The sequence below is a fragment of the Lissotriton helveticus genome, chromosome 2_1, assembly GCF_964261635.1.
Source record: "Lissotriton helveticus chromosome 2_1, aLisHel1.1, whole genome shotgun sequence".
NCBI classification, from domain to species: domain Eukaryota; kingdom Metazoa; phylum Chordata; class Amphibia; order Caudata; family Salamandridae; genus Lissotriton; species Lissotriton helveticus.
This window is the reverse complement of record NC_136059.1, coordinates 1,234,313,685-1,234,336,595: the sequence shown is the minus strand read 5'-3', so window position 1 is coordinate 1,234,336,595 and position 22,911 is coordinate 1,234,313,685. Positions and strand designations below refer to the sequence as shown.

The window sequence follows — 22,911 nt, the reverse complement described above, 5'->3', positions numbered from 1 at the left end:
CTACACAATAATCCAGAAACCAATCGTGGGTAGGAAAAATGGCTACCAATTAAAATGGAGCCAAATTGATAAATTTAAATTAGTTCAGCTAATTAAAACCAACAGTAAGGAGATTATGCTAAGTTGCCTGGACCCTGATAGCTCCCCTGATTCAATCATACCATATTTTGTAGACTTCCTTGGTGAAGTTAAAAAGGCACTGACCCGCCCTAAATCAAAAACTGCAGCTCCAACAAATCGATGGTTCGATCACACTTGCACACAATCCTTAAAAGTATTGCATAGAGCACTTAAAGCACGACTGTGAAATAGTGCCCTGATTTCGTCCCTCTGGAAAAACTATTTAAAAGCAAGGAAGCCGAGACGACGCTATTTAGGGCGAGCCAGCTGCAAGGTGAGCCTGCTTAGGGTTCCTGTGGCCAAGATCTCTCTTGGCGCCTCGCTCTGGACCGCGCTGGTCGCGCCCTTGTTTGCTCTGCATTTTTAAAAAAACCTTCGTTTTTGGGATTTTGCTCCCTTTATTTTTTAGCCTGCTTCCCTGCCTCTAAATCATTCTGGCCCTTACCTGCACTGTAAATCTGGTGAACACCACCGCTGTTGGGCGGATCCGGGTTACCGGGAGGGTTTGGGTTGAGCGCCATCTTTGAGTGGGGAGTATTGCGAGCGCCATCTTTGAGCGTCCAGGTCACCTGGGATGCCGAGACGACGCTATTTAGGGCGAGCCAGCTGCAAGGTGAGCCTGCTTAGGGTTCCTGTGGCCAAGATCTCTCTTGGCGCCTCGCTCTGGACCGCGCTGGTCGCTCGCTTGTTTGCTCTGCATTTTTAAAAAAACCTTCGTTTTTGGGATTTTGCTCCCTTTATTTTTTAGCCTGCTTCCCTGCCTCTAAATCATTCTGGCCCTTACCTGCACTGTAAATCTGGTGAACACCACCGTGTGGTTCTGAAAAATATGGATCCGTAATAGTACCGGACTCGAGAATAAAAACTTCGTCGAAATAGGACGAATTTGGTATCAAAAGACCGAGAATGACGAGTACATCAAGTACATGTATTTTTCGGCATATTCGAGTGACGATTTCACCTCGAAATCGTCATTTACCTTCTAAACCCTTAGCTGCATGTTGCCCTCTACATAGGCCTTAATCCAGTTGAATTTGATTCCACGAGGACACATACTCCTTAATCGACTTCTTCCTGACCCCAGTACAAGTTAGAACCATTGCCCCAGGCCGAGCTCGTTAGGTCAGTTCCCTCCCAGTGGCCGAGCAAGATAGCATCTAGGCCCAACCGGCCATAAAGCCATTTCAGCGCGCACACCTGCAATATCTCGCTCACATCTTTCTCCACTCCTTTTCCTCACTTATTTTATGATGGGGAGGTGACCGTTTTTATTAGGGGTCCAGCGATATCTGATGAAATGTTGGGCCTTGTCGGATGATTTGTTATGAGCAGCACAACGTGAAATATGTACATGCCATCATGACTCTGCTTTTCTTTTGTAATCAGTAACCATAAATGAAATACCGCGAATCCAAGGAATGTTTTGCCCAAGGGTGAAAATTGTGTATAAGAAGAGAAACCTAACCTTGTGAAAGTGTGCAGTCTCCTGAATATACTGGTATTGTACTTCTAGGACCCTGTCACCTTGGTTGCAGCCAATAAACGAATCTTTGACTTCACCTGGAAGACTCTGAAGTTTCTGTAGGTCTGACTCAGGAGAACCCGAGGTCTCTGGTGTGTTGATCCCCTGGCACCGCTGGGTTACCGGTTCGGTACCGGTTCTTAAAAACCCAGTACCTAATTTGGCGCCCAGCGTTTGGGGCGATTCCAGTGGTACCAATCAAGCCTGAAGATCGTGAGGAGCTTCGTGTGAAAATTCCGGAGGAGGGCCCACCACCTCATCGACCCCTGCATGTCGACGTGGTCCGAAGGTCTTTACTACGAGGTTCCCCGCTTCTCGACGGCTACAAGGACTGCTGCCCTGGCTATCGCCCTGATGTTGGACCCTTGAAATTTTCGGTAGAGCGAAACGCTGAGACGAGTCTTCTGGTGAAGCCATCGATATTTTCAGTTAAGTATAAGTGGAGCGACTCCCAGTCCTTAGTTGGACTTACTTTGTGGTATCTTGGAGATACATAAAGGTTTTTTATTGGTTCTTGCAAGCACCATAACCGAAGGACTCGTGTATTCACGAGAAATATCGTAATCGATAAATCCTTTGAAGTTTTGGAACTAGACTAGAGAGTGAGGATGCCTAGTCTTAGACTCGGGAATTGGTTTTGTCTTGGTAGTAATAATAGGGACTCCCGATTGGAGGACTCGTGTCCGGTTCCTCCAGTTGGAACTCCGACTTACGAGCTGTACGTTAAACATGGGGAAGGCCCCATCGTTTACAACGAGGTATGTATTAAATACACTAGGAAAGATGGTGTTTTAAAATGGCCCCAATATGGTAGCTTTGATTCTGAAATTTTAGACAACCTTGAAGTTAAGCTCTTCAAAAAGAAAGCCCGGCCGGCGATGTTTGACTCTTTCCGCATATGGCGCAAAGAAGCCAAACAAAAAGAAATTAAATTAGCTAAGAAAAATAAGAAAGAAGGGGGACTTTCAGTAATGCAAGCTGCCGTGCAGTTTAAAGATAATGAGGAAGAGCAGATAAATGAGCAATTGCACAGGCAACGTAAAATGGCAATAGATAAGTGCTATCCAGTTTTGCCGTCTCTTCAGCAAGGGACAGCAAAAGAGCGTGAAAAAGACCAATTAATGTCGCAATTGTTAACTTCGCCACCCCCCTATGCGCAGAATGCTACAGCACCCCCGCAACCTTTTGTTGCACAAGCTGCGCCTCTGGCTCTTCCACAGCACCCACCAGCTGTTCTTCAGCTGGCTCCTACTTCTTCGGTGCAGCCTCCTCCAGGCCCACCGACCACTTCTGCTTCATCTATGTCTTCTACGATTTTGCCTACTGTACTTTCTACAACTCCTAATGCCCCTTCTATGATTTTGCCTAGTACCACATCTATTATTCCTCATACCTCTTCTGCCATCTCTGCACCCGCCTCATCTCACCCCGTTCTTTCATCTGTTTGTTCTTCCGTTTCACCTTCCCTTCGGCAGAAAATGGCGAGCACTGTTACTAATCTTCTTTTACCGCTTTTCGGGTCGCCTGCTACGACCCCTAACATAGGAAGAAGACAGTTGCGAAGTCAACTGCCCGATTATCAAGAGAGAGATTCCCTGAATAGTTTAGCTCGGAAATGGGTCATGGACACTGCAAAATATGATTTACAGTCTGTCATGGAAGTTTTTCCTCAATGGGAAACAGTGACACAGAGATATGTGTTCGAACAGATGTGTGTTTTTCTTTGCGAGGATTTAGAAGACAATGATCAGGATTACCTCCCACAAGAAATGTGTCGTATAAGGTTTAAGTTTAGTCTGGGTATGATTGTAGGTCCCGATGTAGAAAAAGCAGTTGAAATGCTATTATCATATCGAAGTAAGGGAAGTAGTTCTGGGTCACCATCGGAATCCAGTGCATCTAGTAGGAAAAAGGCACGACAATACCCTATGAGAGAAGTTCCCCCACAATGGAGAGAGGGTGACGCGACAGCTGTCCCACCTGTCCTGCCCCACTTTCACCGCGTATGGGTACATGTTCCATGGAAGCGAGCTGAAGTTTTAGCACTCAAACAAACACTACCAGATCCGCGTAAAAATCCTGCAGGGTACTATAAAGAATTGTCGCAAACTGCTGGATCATGTATAATGAATTTGGCCGATATCGATATGTTATTCGGGAACGTTGTTCCACAGCCTTTATGGGGAAAAATTCGTCATGTAGATCATGACCAGGAATTAGGTGACACGTGGGCTAATATTACTGCTGCAGATGCACGACAAGTTGGTGGTGCCAAGCCTGAGCCTCTGATAGCGGAACTACCTGGTAGAATAGTAGATTACATGAAAACGATAATGCCTGCAATACGCGTAAATTGGGATAAGTTATCTGCATGCAAGCAAAAGAAAGAAGAAGCTGTTTCAGATTTCTTCACCAGATTTGAAGAAACATTCATTGACCACAGCGGTCAAGATATGACCACAGAAGGTGGTCAGAGATTGTTTGTCGATAAATTTGTGCACAATCTACTTCCAGACTTGTGTAGAAAATTGAAAGATTCGGAAAGTTCTTGGGCAGTCTCATCTTCAGCCCAGATATTAGCTACCGCACAGTACTACGAGAATAGAGACAAGGATGAGAAAGATAAAGTAGAAAAGAAAACTAGAGAACTCAAAACGAAGGTTTTGCTACAGCAAGCCTATCCGCCACGAGGTGGTGGTAATAAAAATAATAATGGTCAGAATAACTACCAGAACACTTTTCAGCAGCCTCAGAGAAACTTGCAGAGATTCGATTACAATCAAAACCGCGTAGGTCCCAACCAGTGTTTATACTGCAAACAAGAGGGTCATTACAAATATGACTGTCCTGCCCTACCACAACGTGCGAATGGAATTTCTGGCGTAAGAGGTCGTGGTAGTCAGCAAGCGCCTAGAGGTAGAGGGCGTGGAAACGCCCCTCAGGACGCACGTCCCCTTCCACCACAAAACTCTATGAACAGGTTTGACGAGCAAAATAACGTATCTGACAGGACAGCTCAATACTACGTTGACGAGTATTACACAGAAAATGAGCAGTGGGAGAGTAATGATTGCTAGGACAGCCTAAGACAAGGAGAGGGAGTTGTTTCAGTTCCAGTAGATCAGAGTGGACCTTACGTTGAGGTGATTACATCGGGTGTGTCAGAACCTTTTCTGTTGGATACTGGTGCTACAAAGAGTTCTATTATGCACTCCAAACTCCCTGGCGCACCTTTGTCTGGCGAAATGAACGTTTCCGTAGGTTTTTCTGGCGCCCCGGTTAGAAATCCGATTTCTGACCCTTTATCTCTTTCTGTTGGTCCTTGTGAATTCGAAGCACCCCTTATTTTCACAACAGGTTGTGGTGAAAATTTGCTAGGATTAGATTTGCTAAAAAGATTGTATGCGACTTTGTACTGTTCTCCCTCAGGAGTACAACTGACTTTAGGCAAGAAAGTGGTTTCTCCCATGTATTTGTCGAGAAATACGCTTCCAGCAGAATTGGCACTCCTTCCGGATATTCTTTGGGCTACTGGTCCGAATGATGTAGGTCTTTTAGAAATTCCACCATATGTTGTAACATTAAAGTCGAATGTCAAAATGCCACGAGTTCCCCAATACAGAATATCCAATGAGGGCGAAAAAGCTTTGCTAGCGATTGTTTACGAGTTAATTGAGAAAAACGTAATTGAAGAAACACGAGGCAATGTTTGCAATAGTCCTGTTCTGCCTGTTTTAAAACGAACTGACCCTTCCCAGCCACCTGTGTATAGATTCGTGATTGATCTTAGGGAAGTAAATAAGATAGTGGTGCCACAATTCCCAGTTGTCTCCGACATTACAACATTATTGACTATGATTCCAGCCTCTGCATCCTGGTTTTCGGTGATTGACCTGAAGAATGCTTTCTTCAGTATCCCGATTGCTGAGGAAAGCAGGGATATTTTTTCCTTTAGCTTAGGTGGTCGCAGTTTCCGCTTTAAACGCGCTCCTCAGGGCTACTGTGAAAGCCCCTCAATATACAGTCAAGCTCTGAAAAGTCAGCTCGACGCAATGGTTTTGCCCTAAGGTTCCACTCTCGTACAGTACGTGGACGATTTGCTCATAGCCGCGGATACCGAGAAAATATGTAAAATGGCCACGTTGGCACTACTGCGTTATCTATGTGATCTACATCACAAGGTGTCACTTTCCAAGCTCCAATATTGCCGACAAGAAGTGACCTACTTAGGTCATCTCTTATCGAAGGAGGGAAGGAAACTGACCCCAGAAAGAATTCAGGCAATAGCAAAATTAAATGTGCCAAGAACGCAGAGAGAAGTACGCGCTTTCTTGGGCATTACATCGTACTGTAGACAGTGGATTCCAAATTTTTCGTTATTAGCCAAACCCTTATTGGCACTAACGTGTACAAATACACCCAATCCCATTCCTTGGTCTGATGAGTGTCAGAAAAGTTTTCTTGAATTACGCACAGCATTATGTTCGGCCCCTGTGTTAGGTAACCCCAACTACAGTAAACCTTTCACATTATATGTCCACGAGAAGGAGGGTTGTGCATTGTCCGTGCTGACTCAGTTATACGGAGATAGACAACGGCCATGCGCCTATTTTTCGTCAACTTTGGATCCGGTAGCACGAGCATTGCCAAGTTGTCTAAAGGCCACAGCAGCAGCAGCTGTTTCTATTCGACAGTCTGCAGGTCTAGTAATGAATAATACACTAATCGTGATGGTCCCGCATGCAGTAGACACATTGTTAAATAGGACCAAGACACAGCACTTAACTAGTGCTCGACTGTCCAGTTATGAATTGACGCTACTAGCAAGCCATGTGCACATCAAAAGATGCAGTACCCTGAACATAGCCACCTTGTTACCAATTGCTGAGGAATCGGATGCTTCAGAACAGCACGATTGTTTCCTCAGAACGGAGGAAGAGACGAAAGGGAGAGTTGACCTATTCGATACTCCTCTCGCCGAATGTGATGGTACATTATGGGTGGATGGTTCATGCTTTAAGCTCCCAAATGGTAACGTGACTACAGCATATGCCGTCACAACTTTGCACACAATCGTTGAAACTGCGCGAATACCACACGGTTCAGCTCAAGCCGCTGAACTCGTGGCATTAACGAGAGCATGTGTGTTATCCAAAGGAATGAGAGTGACTGTCTATACCGACAGTCAGTATGCTTTTGGAGTGGCTCACAGTTTTGGACGATTGTGGAGAGAACGTGGGTTCCTGACTTCGCATGGAGCTAAGATTCAGCATGGTCAGTTGGTGAATGAGCTTCTTGAATCACTGACGTTGCCCCTGAAAGTAGCGATCGTGAAGTGTAGTGCACACAAGAAAGTGATTGATGATGTTGGTCGTGGAAATGCATTTGCTGATGAAACTGCTAAGGAAACGGCAAAGAATATGATGAGCCGAATGTATGTTGCGAGCCCAGAAAGATGGACTGGTGATGTTGGAATATGTGAAGACACGATAGAAAGTGTGAAGTCCATCCAAGCTGAGGCCACGGAGAAAGAGTTAAGCATGTGGAGAGAAAGTACAGGGAGAATGGATGCAAATGGTTGTTGGATTGAATCGACAGAGCAACAGAGATGGTTGTTACCCGATGCATATGTGCCTGCAGTGGTTACAATGGCTCATGGGATGGCCCATATCAGCGCGAAAGGGATTTGGCCCCAGTGTGGAAGAATTCAGGGATTCCCAAGTGTGCAGAGAATGTCGTCAAGAATTGCATGGTATGCCTGAAGCACAATCCTGGTAGGGGAACCCCAACTCCAGCTGGTCATTTTGCACCTCCTACGTACCCGTTCGAGGTTTTGCAGCTAGATTTCATACACATGGAGAGGTGCAACAACTTAAAATATGTGCTCGTGGTTGTTTGTGCCTTCTCAAGGTGGGTAGAAGCCTATCCCCTAAGGGACAATACCGCCTTGTCCACAGCGAAAGCCCTTGTGAAAGAGTTCTTCCCCAGATTCGGAATGCCTAGAATGGTCTGGTCGGACAACGGAAGTGAATTTGTGGGTTGTGTGATGAAACGAGTGTGTGAAGGGCTAGGCATTAGTCAGAAGTTCCACGCTGCAAATCACCCCCAATCAGCTGGATTAGTGGAATGTTACAATGTCACGCTTAAACTTAAATTGGCCAAAATCCAAGCGAGCACAGGTCTTAAATGGCCTGACGCTCTACCCTTAGCACTCCTATCCACCAGAATGACTGTGCATTCGCGAATGAAACTCAGCCCCTATGAAATAATCTTTGGTCGGCCAGCCAACATATGGGGAGTGCCTAGGCCCACGAAGTTTAGCGAGCTGCAACACCCCATTTTGCTCGACTATCTGTATGAATTGACGGCTAAATTGCGTGTTTTATATCAACAGGTCCACAACACCTTGCCTCCGATCTCTGAGACACCAGGTCACTCCATTGACCCTGGCTCCTGGGTGTTGGTCAAGAATTTCCAGAGGACAAGAAACGACCAGCCCAGATGGACCGGACCTCACCTCGTCCTCCTGTCTACAAGGTCGACCGTTAAAGTGGAGGGGAAGGCCAATTGGGTCCACGGGATCCATTGTAAGAAGATACCCTTCCCTCTGCCACATGACCAATGGGTCCGGACAGGAGGCACTGACTCAGAGCGCACAACTAATGAACGTGTAAAGGAAGCTAAACGTGATTGTGACAGTGAGAAAATTTTTCAAGAAACTACGCCACCATCAGAACATTTGAACTCTGTGGAACCTGAGCTACTATTTCCGGACCAGACAATAACCGGGAAAAGACGCTATAATTTACGACCGAGAAAAACAGACTAAAGTAAAAGGGATTTATTTTATGATCCGAGAGAAAAACCTGTGGACTAATAAAAAATAAGTTTTTTTTCCAAAATGCTATTTTTGAAAGTACAGATTCTCCCATCTAGGTAACTTGCTTATTTTTGTTTTTTTCGAACCGCCATCCGGGTTCCGCTGCTAGGGTCGCGGTTGATTAAAGACTTTTGGGTGCAGCTGACAACAATAGGTTGCTGGTTCCAGTTGGTCGAAGGGAGCCACCCTAGACTGACGGAAGCATCCCTTAGCAGAAACAACCTACCGCCGCGGGCAGCACCTTAGAGAGGATGGAGTTTCCTGATGTGGAGAGAACTGCCAAACAAATGAACTTTAAGCAGAGACTTTTGAAAGCAATGAGAAAGAAATTTTTTATAATAATGTGTATTTTTATGCTATTTAGCGTAATGGTGTTTTTAATAAGCTATGTTCTATTCTCTTTTCATGTGACATTCACGCCCACTACATCACCCATACCTCCCCCTACTGTTTCCTCTCATTCTTTCCACTCTTTGCCTGACCACGAATCAAATAGGAGATTAGAGTTCATTAATAACTCCTTCGTTCAGCTATTACACCAACACCAACTTGTAATGAACACAACCAACTGTTGGGTGTGTGGTCTCATGCCCCACACCACGGATAGAGGTATCCCCTATTTGGTCCTGCCATTTAGTCGCAATGGGTCAGTATGGGCATATAGAACAATGTTCATATATGCACGAGAAATCCAACCCCTACGTTCTGTAAAAGACAACCTCAAGACTAGCGCCCTAGTCAAGGGTATAGTTGACATGATCAAGGAAGTAACTTCTTACGAAGATACCCCGGATGATGAGATACTTGCATATGTAGGTTGGAATGTGACCGGATATGGCACTACATTAAGTGAGAAACAGCAAGCCAAGAGATCGTCCCCTATCTGGATCGTACCCCATCAAGGTCACCTGTGTCTGCAAGGTATTGGTAGGAATCCCAGAGCTCAGCTAGGGAAGAGTGTCTGTACAGAAACGTACGTTTTTGGATCTCAGACTTCCCCTGCCTTTTTAGCCGCAAAGGGTACTTATTTTATCTGCCATGATAGAGCCTATACATGGTTGCCCCCTGACTTCTCGGGCTCATGTTTTGTTTCATTCCTGTTACCTCCCACCTACACAGCAGCGGCGGATTACCATCGGACAAGGGTAGTTCGAGGTGTTTCGAGTAAAGAAGACACTGCGGGTCAAGAATTTGGTGACTTTGCAATGGGTGTTCTGCCTTTCTGGGGAGCCATGGTTAACAGCAGAAACATAAGGCAATTGACAAGGGTAGTTGAATCCACCGTGATTGAAACTGCTGGTGCCCTTAGTAACCTGACTGCTGAGCTCCAGTCGGATCGACTGATGACCCTTCAGAACCGGGTCGCTTTGGATGTAATACTTGCGGACCGGGGTGGGGTATGCAAATTGATCCAGTCCAGTTGTTGCATTTTCATTCCAGATAATGCTCCAACAGTGTACGGGGCCATCTCCAAACTACATAAGATTTCCGAATATATTCATGTGGATAAAGGAGATTGGTCATTAATGGGATGGTTCTGGGGACTGATATCTGCCTGGGGATGGAAAATTCTGATGGTCATTGGGATGGTCTTAGCCATTCTTTTCCTGTTCTGTCTATGTATACAGTGTGCTCCTGCAATATGTGGCCTCTGTGCTACATCATGTGTAAGGAAGCCTGTGTCAAGACATGAACTCAGCACTAGAATGATGTTGCAGCAACATCTCAATGACTTTAGGAATATAGATCTGGACTCAGATTAACATGAGGATAGATTAATTGCCTATGTAAGGGCAAAAGGAGGGTCTGTGGTTCTGAAAAATATGGATCCGTAATAGTACCGGACTCGAGAATAAAAACTTCGTCGAAATAGGACGAATTTGGTATCAAAAGACCGAGAATGACGAGTACATCAAGTACATGTATTTTTCGGCATATTCGAGTGACGATTTCACCTCGAAATCGTCATTTACCTTCTAAACCCTTAGCTGCATGTTGCCCTCTACATAGGCCTTAATCCAGTTGAATTTGATTCCACGAGGACACATACTCCTTAATCGACTTCTTCCTGACCCCAGTACAAGTTAGAACCATTGCCCCAGGCCGAGCTCGTTAGGTCAGTTCCCTCCCAGTGGCCGAGCAAGATAGCATCTAGGCCCAACCGGCCATAAAGCCATTTCAGCGCGCACACCTGCCATATCTCGCTCACATCTTTCTCCACTCCTTTTCCTCACTTATTTTATGATGGGGAGGTGACCGTTTTTATTAGGGGTCCAGCGATATCTGATGAAATGTTGGGCCTTGTCGGATGATTTGTTATGAGCAGCACGACGTGAAATATGTACATGCCATCATGACTCTGCTTTTCTTTTGTAATCAGTAACCATAAATGAAATACCGCGAATCCAAGGAATGTTTTGCCTAAGGGTGAAAATTGTGTATAAGAAGAGAAACCTAACCTTGTGAAAGTGTGCAGTCTCCTGAATATACTGGTATTGTACTTCTAGGACCCTGTCACCTTGGTTGCAGCCAATAAACGAATCTTTGACTTCACCTGGAAGACTCTGAAGTTTCTGTAGGTCTGACTCAGGAGAACCCGAGGTCTCTGGTGTGTTGATCCCCTGGCACCGCTGGGTTACCGGTTCGGTACCGGTTCTTAAAAACCCAGTACCTCAACCGCTGTTGGGCGGATCCGGGTTACCGGGAGGGTTTGGGTTGAGCGCCATCTTTGAGTGGGGAGTAGTGCGAGCGCCATCTTTGAGCGTCCAGGTCACCTGGGACGCCGAGACGACGCTATTTAGGGCGAGCCAGCTGCAAGGTGAGCCTGCTTAGGGTTCCTGTGGCCAAGATCTCTCTTGGCGCCTCGCTCTGGACCGCGCTGGTCGCGCGCTTGTTTGCTCTGCATTTTTTAAAAAACCTTCGTTTTTGGGATTTTGCTCCCTTTATTTTTTAGCCTGCTTCCCTGCCTCTAAATCATTCTGGCCCTTACCTGCACTGTAAATCTGGTGAACACCACCGCTGTTGGGCGGATCCAGGTTACCGGGAGGGTTTGGGTTGAGCGCCATCTTTGAGTGGGGAGTAGTGCGAGCGCCATCTTTGAGCGTCCAGGTCACCTGGGACGCCGAGACGACGCTATTTAAAGCTCGCCTGACTAGCGCAGCGGTGACGCGCAGCGGTGCGCCTTCCCTGCGCCTGAGTCGTGCCAGAGTCCTGCCCGTCTGCGCTCGTCCGCGTCTCGGAGGCGTGCGAGGCGGGACTCTGGCATTCCGGGTAAGTAATCTGTGATGATTACCTACAGTGCTGCCGCGTTATTTGCTCTTCGCCCTGTTGGGCTTGATTGCAAATCCTTATTTCCTGGTGGTCGTCATTTGGGCAAGGGATGCTCGGTGTGCGGATGGCGTCCTGTTCCACTACCACCCCGTACTACGTCCTCTCCCCCCTTGGAATGTCAATGCGCCTTGTTGAATACTAGATCCCTGGCGCGTCATTCGGTGGAGATCTGGGACCTTCTTACACTTTCTAAAATCTCTTGTCTTTTTTTGACAGAGACCTGGCTTGGGGCGGGGTCTGAACCTGACATCGCTAGTGCTCTTCCCTCTAATTATACTATTCTAAGGAGGGACAGAACGGAAGGCCGAGGGGGTGGAGTGGCTTTAGTTGTCGATAAGTCCTTGGAATGCTCTTCATTCCCCGTGGATAACATCACTGGATGTGAAGCCCTTGGCTTTATTCTTCAGCTGTCTGCCTCACATACTTGCACGGGGATACTGGTCTACAGACCCCCTGGTCCTATTGGCTCGTTTTTCGAGGACCTGCAGGCGGCGCTGTCAGTACCTTGCATGCGCTCGGCGCACTGTGTGCTGTTGGGCGACTTAAATCTGCATATGGATTCGTCAACCGATGCTGAAGCGTCCAAACTTCGGGATATTACCGAGATGTTTGGGCTTATCCCTTTCATCGACAGTCCCACCCATGTTAAGGGTCATACGCTTGATTTGATTTTTCCACAACACCGATCAAAGCGTCCCTCCCTCTACCGGTTCTATGGACTGATCACTTTTTAATAAATTTTGTTTTGTTGTCTGAGTGTCAGACTAGCCATAGAGCTTTTAAAGATGGGGCTCGCCTATCAAGAGCGTTCCACTTGGTAACAGCTGATACGCTTGCTGACGCTCTCTGTTTACATCCTTGTACCTTGACAGGGAACTTAGAAGTTGACCTGTCGCTAGTCCAAGACTGGCTTCTAGCTAGATTCGAGGAGCTTGCCCCTCGGAAGCCAGCCAGGATAGCTCTCTGCCAGGACTCTGCTCCTTGGTTTACCTCCACTCTACGGAAAATGCGCCAAGAATGCAAAAAGGCGGAAAGACTCTGGCGGCGCATGTATGATCCCGAGGAGAAATTGAAGTACAAGGATGTTATAAAATTATATCATAAACAGATTGCCGAAGCTAAAAAGATCTATTTTGAGCGTAGAATTGATCAAGATGACAATACGAGTAGGGAACTATTCCGTATTGTGAAGGAATTCGTGGATCCCGCTGCTGGCGCCCGGGTACACTCTCATACTGAGGAGTGGATCAGGCAGCTTGCTGACTTCTTTGCTGCTAAGATCGTAAAGATTCAGGATTCCTTCGGCAGGGTGGGGCCTCTGAAGGCTGATGTGGCCTTGACGAACGATCAAAAGCTCCTGTCATCTGCTGAAGCAGAGGCTGGGCCCACGTTATCGGCATTTCCCCCGCTGTCTTGTGAAACCTCACTTGAGTTGCTTTCCCGTTTGAAATCTGGATCCCCCTTGGATGCTTGTCCGGCTAAATGCCTGAGCAATGTGGCTTCAGCTGTAAACACCTTGCTGAACCCCTTGCTGAACATGTCTCTGAGCTCCGGGGTGGTCCCTAGAGAGTGGAAACATGCTCTTATCCTCCCGTTGATCAAAAAACCTCTCCTTGACCCCCTGCAGCCGGCCAATTACAGACCAATCTCCCTCCTCCCTGCTCTGGCGAAGGTCGCGGAGAAGCATGTTCAGCACACTCTTACCACCTTTATTGAGAATAACAATCTGCTGCATGACTCCCAATCTGGTTTCCGTGCTAATTATAGCACGGAGACAGCTCTTGTGGAGGTGACCGACGCCATCAGGGAGACGCTTGATCTAGGGGGAAAGGCCATGTTGGTCTTGCTTGACCTGTCGGCGGCATTCGACACCGTCCCACACGCAGGCCTCCTTTTAAGACTCAGGGAGATAGGACTGCGGGGGACGGTGTTGGATTGGTTTCAATCCTTCTTAGCCGACCGTCGACAGGTGATCTGGGCTCCTCCGTTTTCCGCGGAAATGCCTTCGCTAGAGGTGGGGGTACCTCAAGGATCTATCTTGAGCCCCACCATTTTTAACATTTACATGGCCCCTCTGGCGAAGGTCGCGGAAGCATTTGGAGCCCGGGTCATTTCATACGCTGACGACACCCAGCTCCTGTTTACCTGCAGTAAGGGAGAGGATTTTGACGGCGGCAGAATCAAAGACTGTCTGAGTGCAGTCTTTGCATGGTTTCAACATCAGAGCTTGAAATGCAACTCGGACAAGTCCGAGCTGCTCTTTTTTGGCTGTGCCCCTGATCCTGGTTGGAAGTCGTGGTGGCCCCCGGACATGTTTCCCCCTGAGAAACCTTCTTCCCAAGCAAAAAATTTGGGAGTCGTGTTGGATGACGACCTTTCTTTTCGTCCGCACATCACGAGTTTAGCTGGGAAATGTTTCGGCATCCTCAGGATGGTGAGGAAATTTCTCCCATTGCTCTCCCTACAGTACCGCAAGAATATCGTTCAAGCGCTTGTGGGATCGCGGTTAGATTATGCTAACGCACTTTTTGCTGGACTGCCTAAATATCTCGTGTCCAGATTGCAAATGGTCCAAAATTCAGCGGCCAGAGCAAATTTTGGCCTCCCGCGGAGAGTTAGCGCCTCTCTGTTGCGCGGCAGGCTGCACTGGCTACCACTGCCGTGTAGAATCAGGTTTAAAATCCTTACGTTGGCGTTTAAAGCCCTCCATTCGACGGGCCCTGCCTACCTCACGAAGCGTATTGCTTTCTACGTTCCCCGGAGATTGCTGAGATCGGCGGATCTGGCTAAGGTGGTGGTGCCAGCGATCAAACGAGTGCGGATGGGTGGTCGATCTTTTCAGTCCATGGCGGCTCGTTTTTGGAATGAGCTCCCTCTTTCACTTCACAAGGCCAATAATCTTCTGGCCTTCAGGAAGGAGCTGAAGACCGTCCTTTTCTCTGCACAATCCGTGCGCCCATAGTGTATCCGCCTTTGGGGTTTCTTGGTTCTGTTCAGGCCTCTTTGCTAAAGCGCCGGGACACCCTTCCTGGGTAGCCGTGCGCTCAAAAAGTGTGGTTTTAACATAACATAACAAGTCAAGGGAAGGAGTCCTGAGGGAAGAGGCATGGGAAAACCTCTAAAACGCAGCTATCACTAAAAGTAGTAGTGATTTTTGGAAGGTAATCAACGTCCCTCTTTTCATAAATTCTGCATATCCCACGTTGGACACCCATGTGGGCGAAGATACTTGGGTGTCCCATTTTGAGCGGGTATTCAACTTGGCGGATACGTATCTTCAGAATAACCTCCATGACTCTTCCCTTGACGAAGCACCTTACATTTACGCTTGATGAGAAAAGATCTGGTCTAGGGAAATGTATTGGCGGGAAGGCCCCAGGGCCAGATGGGGTTTCGATCGATCTTTTCTTAGAATACCAGGACCTGTTGGCCCCTCTGCTGACAAATGTGCTCAATGCAATAGCAAGAAATGGTCCCTTACCATCGTGGAAGTCTAGCAAAATTATACAGATTTTTAAAAAGGGTGATAAAGAGAACCCCCAAAATTACAGACCCATTTCTTTGCTAGATACTACAGCAGAGCTTATGGCACATTTATTGTTACACAGGATGGAGGAGTGGGCCAGGGAGAAAAATATATTGATTGAAGTACAGTATGGTTTTCACAACGGGAGCAGCACAATAGACCAGTGCCTCAATCTAAGCTTGACAATAGATAAATATTCCAGAGCAAATGGAGGCCAGACTTGTATGTTATTTATGGACTTTACTACTGCATTTTACTTTGTAACCCACTCTAAATTATGGAATTTAATGAAAGGCTATGAGGATCGAGGCTGCAATAATGAATTACATTTGCCAATTGTATACCAGTGCAACAGATTCTGTCCATTATGGCAAAAACGGTGAATGTACGCGCCCATTTAAGATCACTGGGGAGGTAAGAAAATGGTGCGTCCTCACCCCTTTTTTATTCTCAATTTACACAAGTGGGGTCAAGGCAGCCTTTAGGGGGTCAACACCAGATATTCCAGTCTTTGATAACCTTAAATTACCAATACTGGTATACGCGTACGATATAGTCTTAATCTCCAGAACAGGATTGGCCCTCCAATGCTTAATAAAGGAAAAAGCCACCTTTACGTTCTCTTTGGACGGTCCTGGGGGTCAATGAATCCAAATCCTTCTTCCTAATAACAGGGGCACCTACAACTTAAAGAACACCCCACTTCCATATTAGGCACACAAAACTTGGAGGCGGTAGAGTCCTCCTCGGGGTTATGTTTGACAAAAAACAGCCTTGATCAACGATGGCAGAGAAAAGAGCCTTAGTAATGGAGAGGAGTCTGAGATTAATCTTGGGCTTCGTCAAAAAGCTGGGATCAAAACCTCTATAAGTAATCAAAAATATCCATTGAGCAAAGACAGTATCTGCTGTCTCTTATGGGGCAGGTGTGTGGGGCATGGTGCCTGCAGATCAACTCCAAAAATTGGAAGACAGATTCTTCAAGGGCATTGTTTCACTTCTCAGATCTTCTCCAAATTATATCTGCCATCTAGAGCTGGGATTGCCCTATGTGTCTGATCGAATTAAGCTAGCAACGATCAAGTTATGGCACTCCATATGGCGCAGGGACATGGTAAATCTTACCCAATCTATAACAAAAAAATTGCCTAAATCTAGATAACTCTCTCAAAAATACTTGGTTTCAGTATGTGAAATTAACCTTGACCGCTCTTGTTGTCAATTTTGTTTGATGACCCGAGTGCATGCCAGTAGATCTCAAAGCATGAACTAAAGAATATCTACCTAAACAAGGCTGCCCTTGACAGCTAGGAAGCTAACCGTGCAAAGAAATTAGTTGTATTTTATCAACAAATACCTTCTATACCATTGGGGGAGTATTCTTATTTAGAAATCATTAAAATGACACATCATAGATACATCTTAATGAGGTTCTGAATGAATTGAATCCCTCTGATGTTAGGCTTTCCTGCAAAGAAGCTTAGTCATTCTGATCTGTCTCCTTGCCCCTGCGATAAGGTTTTAAAGCAGTCTGACCTCCATATGGTTTTATTCTGTGGTTTTTACAAAGAACGAGCTATTTTTATCCTTCCAATTTTAAGATGTTTTAATTTTAAGCACTGCTGTGTAGCACTTTATTTTTTAAAGAGACTTTCTGATTCTTTTACATGCTGTTCAACAGCCTTCTTTTTTATGGGCTTGCGTTAGAACAAGGAAAACAGTGCACCCTAGCATTTCATAAATTGGCACTTTCAGGTGTTTTTACCCACAAATCGATATGGTTTGAATTATTAATGTATTGACTGGTTATGGGGCAAACCCTAACCTGTTTGCAAGGCTTTCTGCCCTGAGAAATGGATTTTGGATCTAGAAATGCATTTTGTGCAAACATGTTTACATATTTGTTATTATATTTCTTTACATATATTTTCGTTCTTTTACGAACTGTATTTTTAATGGATCGACTAAAGATAGTGATGACGATGAATGGCTCCTGCCCTCCCTGAGCCACTTATGGACACCACAAACTCCCTGCCCACTGTGTCCCTGCGATGAACTCCCCAGGACACTGTGTTGTATCTTGCCCAAGCCAGTGGGGTCCCTGGGGCAGATTCCACCGTAGGGAGTGGGTGTGTGGCCCATCCCCTTTATTTAAATGTTTTTGACCTTGGGGGACGGGCTCCCTGGGGCTCATATGTAGCTCAATAACGGGGGGCACATGGTGTCCTCCCCTTAAATTGTAATTTGGCCCCAGGGGTTGAGTTTCCCTGGCCCGGAGTGGCTGAGGGGTGGGGGGGCCTCACTAACCCCCCCCCACATATAAATTAGAAGACCCCAGGCCCTGACCCACCCTGAGACCCTGAGTATTTAATTTAATAATAATTAAAACACCAACACCATTTTCTTATTTAAAAACTGCAATCCTGTGTGACTGTCACAGTACTTCAACGGGATCCCAGCTTTTGAAAACAAATATTTTGGTCTCATGAGGTTTCCTCTGGACCCCCCCCCCACCCTTCCCCCACCTGCAAGTTCTACGCGGCAGGTACCCCTGTCCTGCTCCCTGATATCCTTTTTTAAACAGTATTCAGGACATGGGACTAAGCCCCCAGAGTCCTGTAATGGCTGACACAACTTTTTCTAAGATGTTGTGACCAGCCAATCAAAGCGCTGCTTCCACAGGAGCCTCACTTCCACTCTAGCAAGGTGGTCCTAACTTTACTACTCCTAAACTGAGAAAAATCCTAACTTTAAGAATTTCGGTATTCACAAAGGCATTTTGGAGTCCTAAAGTTAGGAGTCTTAACTTTACTACTTCTAAACTGAGAAAAATCCTAACTTTAAGACTTTCAGTATTCACAGAAGGCATTTAGGGGTCCTAAAGTTAGGAGTCCTAACTTTACTACTCCTAAACTGAGAAAAATCCTAACTTTAAGACTTTCGGTATTCACAGAAGGCATTTAGGAGTCTTAAAGTTAGGACTCCTAACTTCTGTGAATACCAAAATGAGTAAGTGCCTTCTGTGAATACCAAAATGAGTAAGTGCCTTCTGTGAATACCAAAAAGGTAGTGAGTTTAGGATTTTGTCTTAAGTTAGTTCTGTGAATCTGGCCCCCTGTTCAGAGGTTAATTGTTCAATTATCGTCCACCTGACGTCATTGACGCTGTGCTGCATCTCCAGGAAGTGCGAAGCCATCTTTGTGGTACTCTTCTTGCAGCAAATGTTGCTCTTATGTTCATTAAGTCGTGTTTTCACGGCTCTGGTGGTCATGCCAATGTACTCGAGGTCACAGGGGCACATAATCATGTAGATTACGTTCTTGAATTTGAATTTAAAAGTATTTGTGCAGCGCACTTCTACCTAGCGGTTTCATGGCGCTATTGCGTTACGGAGGGTAGCAGCAGTGGGGGGGGGTAGACAGAGTAGGCTTTAGTGAACAGGAAGGATTTAAGATCCTTCCGGAACTGGGTATAGGAGGGCGAGGTGCGGAGGGCAACGGGAAGGGAGTTCCAGAAAGTTGGGGCCAGGGCAGCGAACCTCGCACCACCAGCCCTCTGTTTCTTAAATCGGGGGATGGCTAAGAGGGCCGCATGGGAGGAGCGAAGCTCTCTGCCAGGGAGATAAGGGGTAACGGCAGAGCATAGAAATTTAGGGGCAGTCCCTGATCTGGCCTGGAAAGTAAGGCAGCCGAGTTTGAAGAGGGCACGCTCCCGCACCGGCAGCCAGTGCAGAGCTTTTAGTAGTGGGCTGGCCCGGTGGTATTTGGGAAGGCCGTGGATCAGGCGCGCAGCCTGGTTCTGCACCAGCTGCAGGCGGTGGATCGCGTAAGCGGGAGCCCCGTTGTAAATTACGTTGCCGTAATCAATACGGGACAATACCAGGGCTAGCACAATAATTTTTAAGGCGGGAAGAGAAAAGAAGCGGGAAACTTTCCTAATTATTCTCAAAGAAAAAAAACAAGAGGAGACCACTGAACTGATGTGTGAATGAATAGAAAGTTGTGAGTCCAGAAAGATCCCAAGGGTTTTGACTTTAGGTACAGGAGAAGGGGGGACACCAAGTGAGGGGGGCCAAAAGGAAGGGGACCATGGACTGCAACCACCTCCAGTCAAAACCAACTCAGTTTTGTCTGGATTGAGTTTGAGGTGATTGCAGTTCATCCAGTCCTGGATGAATCTCATCACTGACTGGACGTTCTGGGCAGATGAGGGGGAATGAGAGAGGTTAAAAATTAGTTGGAGGTCATCGGCGTAATTGAACACCGTGACCTCCAGCTGCTGTAACATAAAAATGAGGGGGAAGATGTATAAATTAAATAAAAGGGGGGAAAGTGACGAGCCCTGGGGGACCCCGCACTCAACCTTACGGGAGGCCGCAGCAAAACCGGTTAGGTGAACCGCCTGGGTTCTCCCGGCTAGGAATGACTCAAGCCACGAGAAGGCCAAGCCCTCAATGCCCGCTGCCCTGACACGGCTGAGAAGAATGGAGTGATCCACCGTGTCAAAAGCGGCGGATAGGTCTAAAAGTATCAGGGCTTGAGGTGTCTTGGTATCAATGCCTTCCCGTAGCCTGTCCATCACCGAGATCACCACTTTCTCCGTAGAGTGCAGGGGTCTGAACCCGGCTTGGCGGGAGGAGAGGCAGTTATTAGCTTCTACATGGGCACTCAGGGTGGTCGTGACGTGAGTCTCAAGGACTTTTGCTAGGTAGGGCAGAAGGGAAATGGGGCGGTAGTTGGCAGGGGAAGATGGATCAGCGCCCGTTTTTTTTATGATTGGGACAACAACCGCTGATTTGTGTAAACTAGGGACAGAGCCCAATATAAGTGAGTCATTGAGGAGAGTCAGGGCCGGGATAGGACAAGCTAAGTAGATTTCCCTGAGGATGTGAGCTGGGGCGAAGTCCAAGGGGGAGCCTGACTTGACTCGGACCAACAACGGAGGAAGAGAATCAGTAGTTAACAGAGGGAAGGTAGTCAGTTTGGGGCCGTGGGGGGAGGGGAGGGATTGACAAATGTGGGGGGAGGGGGGGGGGGAATGTTAAGTTTAATTTTGGCAACTTTGTCAATAAAAAACTCATTGAGTGAGTTACAGAGGGACTGGGAAGGGGGGATGGTAGACGTGGCTCTGCCAGATGAAGCCAGTTCGTGAACAGTAGCAAATAATTCCTTGGAGAGAGACTCTGCTGCCATCACCCTGTTCGTGTAAAACTCAGTTTTGGCTTCGAGAATGCCCTTTTTATAAACTTGTAGCACGGACAAGTAAGCTGTCTTCTGCTCAGGGCTGTAGGATCTTCTCCAGACTCGCTCGGCCCTCCGTGCGGCCAACTTCAGTTTTTTTAATTCCGGGGTGAACCAGCGGTTGGCGGCATGGGCTCGCTTGACCGTGAGACGCTTTAAGGGGGCAAATTCATCGCCTGCCACGGTCAGCCAGTTGTCAATGGCGGCAAGCTGCGAGGTGGCTGTAAGGCCCGATAACTCTGGGCTGGTGTCCGCCAAGGTCGAGCAGAGGGAAGACATATCGGTTTTGCCCCATTTCCTGACCCAGGTGTTTTTGGGGAGTTGAGGTTTGATCATCGGGGCTAGGGCAAGGGAGAGGGTGATGATGAGATGATCTGACCAGGGACAGGGGACTATTGTGGGGGGTGTTGACGGGATGTTTAGTACCCAGATTTGGTCTAGCGTGTGGCCGTGAATATGGGTCGGGCTATGGACTAGCGATGAGAAGTTAAGGCTGGACATAAGATTGGTGAAATCCCTGGACTGAGGGCTCTCAGCGGGATCATTGGGCCAAAAATTGAAGTCCCCCAGAACTAGTACTGATGAATTATTAATCACCAGTGTAGCTAGAAGGGACTGAATATCAGAAAGAAAGGAGGGAGTAGGCTGAGGGGGACGATAAATTAGAACAAAAGTGAGAGGGACCAGATGCGAAGTCGATCGAGCTAGGAGGTAATCCACGTCCGGAATGGGAGGGGAGGGGAGGAGCTGGAAATTAAAAGTTGTTCGAGCTATTAGGGCCACTCCACCGCCCCGCCTGCCCTCAGGGCGATCCGCTCGGATGGCCGAATAAGTGGGTGGTAGGGCGGCTAACACATTGGGGAGGCATGCTTTCTAAACCAAGATCTTGCTTCATGCCAAATTTGGTGTAATTCGTTTCAGGAGTTTTTGCGGTAGAGCTTCTTACAAAAGTCTGAGCAAAATGTATAGGGATTTTATGTTTTGGGAACCTTGAAATTTTCCATGCACAAACTAGGCAAAAAAATGTTGTGATAATTTGTTAAACGGTGCCAAAGTTACTAGCAAAACAAAAAAAGCATTTTCGATGGAAAAGCTAGTCTAACTATACCTACCCAGTGGCAGCTGGCACTATCTATCCATCTATCCATCTATCTATCTATCTATCTATCTATCTATCTATCTATCTATCTATCTATCTATCTATCTATCTATCTATCTATCTATCTATCTATCTATCTATCTATCTATCTATCTATCTATCTATCTATCTATCTATCTATCTATCTATCTATCTATCTATCTATCTATCTATCTATCTATCTATCTATCGGTCTGTCTGTCTGTCTGTCTGTCTGTCTGTCTGTCTGTCTATCTATCTATCTATTTGAAAAAATTGATAAATGTTGTAATATTTAAGTGCTGGAACGAGCTAGTGTTGAAATCCCCCAAATCCACCGAAATACACCAGTTTAAATCTATTGAACTATTCATAACGTTTCTCTCCATCTTGCACTGCTGATGACCTTGCATATTACTTTTCATATGACCATACACAACACACACACAAACACACACACACCCACGCACACCCACGGACACACATGCACACACACACACCCACGCACACACACACACACACATACACATAGACAGATAGATGCACACACATGAGCAGGGTTTACTCCAAAACTTTAAAGAATAACTTAACTATGTAAATAATACATTTTATTTCAGTGACATTTAATAGAATAGAAAAAGACTATATAAATAAAAAATACATTTTAAAAAAACGTCATTGGTACTTTCCAGATTGAAATTATGCTAATCGAAATCAAAAGTAGGACAAAATATGAGGTTGTGGTGGTCGAATAGGACTGTTAACTGGAAACTTAATAAGAGTCAATAATGATCAAGGTATGTCGTATTGATTGTCAACTGTGACATCACGAAATAAAGTTTATCTGACCAAAGTTGGTTCCATTGCCATTATAGGAAGGTTAGACTCACTGTTTCATCTAATGCAAGACTAGACCCCACCACTCGTAAATACATTTCATAACCTTCGTGAAAGGTCTAACTCATCGACAGAGTTAATGTTCTAAATGCATGGCAATCACCTGCTGTCACTTCAGAGACAGGAGTAACGCAACTATTCAATGGTTGTGGCTCAATGAAATTGTGAAAATCGGAATACATATATATGTTAGACTTGCCAGAGGGTTCACCCCAAAGTAATGTGCTGCAGTATAATTTATTTAAAGAGCTTGTAGAGTGCACAGCTACCCCAAAGGGT

The 22,911-nt window shown here is 46.3% G+C and overlaps 1 protein-coding gene across 1 annotated transcript in view; it reads right to left on the bottom strand.

Annotated features, from left to right (window-relative positions):
* Positions 1-22,911, bottom strand: part of LOC144819696 (uncharacterized) — a 287,938-nt gene that overhangs the window by 200,603 nt on the left and 64,424 nt on the right. The gene's annotated exons all lie outside the window — the stretch shown is intronic.